The 2,743-nt window shown below is 40.7% G+C and overlaps 1 pseudogene; it reads left to right on the top strand.

The window, feature by feature from the left end:
* Positions 1 to 580: 580 nt before the first annotated feature.
* On the top strand, positions 581 to 1,468 carry LOC101049809 (cTAGE family member 8-like; annotated as a pseudogene).
* Positions 1,469 to 2,743: the final 1,275 nt, after the last annotated feature.

Genomic DNA, 2,743 nt, shown 5'->3' with positions numbered 1-2,743 from the left:
ATTTACGTTTTTTATTTTTTCATTCCTGCTCTAAAGCTTTTTATTAAACTTCACTCTTGCTCTAAAACTTGCCTTAGTCTCTTCTTCTGCCTTATGCCCCTCCGTCAAATTCTTTCTTCTGAGGACGCAAGAATTGAGGTTGCTGCAGATCCTTCTGGATTCGCTCCCGGTAAACCGGATAATCACCATGGAAAACAGTAACACCACGGTACTCCAGCCCGGGCGAGAGTGAGGCTCTGTCTCCAAAAAATAAGAAATAGAAACCAAACCGAGGGGTCGGGTGGTGAGGACATGGTGCGTCACAGGCTTGTGCAGGTTGGGCTCAGACCTGTGCTGTCTCAGGATGTAAAGTGTAACAAGGGGGCGGGGGTGGGCAGCGTGGGCCTGTGAGGCCTGTGGGTGCCTGTGTCTCCCAGCTCCCCCTGCAGCCAGCTCTGCAGTGGTCCGCTCCAGTTGCCACGTGACAACGATTCAGGTTCAAGACCATCATGGTTTACCGAATGCTTAGTGTTCTCTGCCCGTCACTGTGACCCCAACAGACCTGGGTTACTGAGGCAACCTCCAGAGCAGCCTTGGCACTATGGAGCAGCCCCGAGCTACCCCTCAGAGGTGCTTACAGCTGGTCCTGAAGGTTCTACTGCCTGATGGTATGATACAGGATTCTAATCCTTATGGTTTTCCATGGGAATTGGTGATATGGGCAGCTATTATTGGATTTTTTGCTTTTCCCTTTTTTTTTTGCAGAGAAGTTTTAGATCAGTTAGGAGTCGGCTTTATGTGGAAAGAGAGAAAAAGCTTGCCATGGCGCTTTCTGGACTAATTGAAGAAAAATGTAAACTACTTGAAAAATTTAGCCTTGTTCAAAAAGAGTATGAAGGCTATGAAGTAGTGTCATCTTTAATGGATGCCAGCTTTGAGGAGGCAACAGAAATGCAAAGTTTGGAGGCAGCCTGTGAATAGCTAATAAACAGGTCCAATTCTGAACTAAAGGATGAAATACTCTGTCTAGTAAAAGAGTTAAAAGAAGAGAAATCTAAGCATTCTGAACAAGATGAATTGATGGTAGATATTTCAAAAAGATTACAGTCCCTACAAGATGAGTCAAAATCCCTCAAATCACAAGTAGCTGAAGCCAAAATTACCTTCAAGATATTTCAAATGAATGAAGAACAACCGAAGAGAGCAATAAAAGATGCTTTGAATGAACGTTCTCAACTTCAGAAGCAGAAACAGCTTTTTCAAGAAGCCGAAGTATGGAAAGAACAAGTCAGTGAACTTAACAAACAGAAAATAACATTTGAAGACTCCAAAGTACACACAGAACAAGTTCTAAATGACAAAATCACATCAAGACTTTGACTGGTGCTTGCTAAAGATGAAAGATTGGGCTGCTATGCTTGGAGAACATGTAACGGATGATGAGAACTTGGAATTAGAAGTGGACAGTGAATTGGAAAATGGTGCTTAATTAGATAATCCTCCAAAAGGAGCCTTGAAGGGAAGTTAAATGCTTCTTTAAAAACCTTAGAAGCAGAAAAAAAACAAATTTATGTTTAGTTATCTGAAGGTGATTAAACAAAGGAAGAGTTTACAGAGCATATTAAACATTTTCACACTGAACAAGCATCTTTGCAGTCAGAAAACACACATTTTGAAAATGAGAATCAGAAACTTCAATAGAAACTTAGAGTGATGACTGAATTATATCAAGAAAATGAAATGAAACTCCACAAGAAATTAGTATTAGAGGAAAATTACCAGTTAGAGAAAGAAGAAAAACTTTCTGAAGTGGATGAAAAGATCAGCCACAGCACTGAAGAGTTGGAGACCTATAGAAAGCGAGCCAAAGATTTTGAAGAATTGCAGAGAACTATTCATTATTATAAAGGCGGATTATTTCCTATAAGAAAAAAGCACATGATAATTGGTTGGCAGCTCAGACTGCTGAAAGAAACCTCAAAGATTTAAGGACAGAAAATGCTTACAACAGACAAAAATTAACTGAAACAGTGTTTAAATTTGAACTTTTAGAAAAAGACTCTTATGTACTTTATGTTCCAAATATAGCATTTGAAAGAGAACATTCCCCACATGGTCCCTCACCATTGAGTCGGCCTTCATTTGAAACGAGAGCTTTTCTCTCTCTTCCAACTTTGTTCAAGGGCCCACTCAGACTCTCATCTTTGCTTCCCGGGGGAGAAGGAAGAGGCTCAAGAAGCCCAGGGTATCCTCTGAACCTTCAGATTACCAATGAAAGAATCAAGCTGTGACCAATTAACCAGTCCTCATAGGGCTCCTGACAGTGCGTCCCTGTCACTGCATGGGAACAGGACCATAGGATAATGTTTCCTACACCAGGACAATCATATCCTGATTCAGCTCTTCTTCCACAAAGCCAAGACAGATTTTATTCTAATTCTGGTAGACTGTCTGGACCAGCAGAACTCAGAAGTTTTAGTATGTCTTCTTTGGGATATTACCTTCCCCCAAGGCCTGGATTTTTCGCCCCAACCCCACATTCTGAAGGTAGAAGGGTTGATTCGGCCTGCTACTGGACACCCAGAACCACAGCAAGAAACCTGACAATATTTTTGCTCTCTTCTCATTTTCAGTCTAAGCAACTACTGTTATTCAAGTATTAAACTTTTGCTCAAATTGAAGCATTAAGCTTCCATTCTCAGGATGGTATTTTATAAACATAGATGATTTAAATATGAATCTTATGAGTAAATTCTACCCATTT

The sequence above is a fragment of the Saimiri boliviensis genome, chromosome 6 (assembly GCF_048565385.1).
Source record: "Saimiri boliviensis isolate mSaiBol1 chromosome 6, mSaiBol1.pri, whole genome shotgun sequence".
NCBI lineage: Eukaryota > Metazoa > Chordata > Mammalia > Primates > Cebidae > Saimiri > Saimiri boliviensis.
This window is presented reverse-complemented; position numbering and strand designations above follow the sequence as displayed.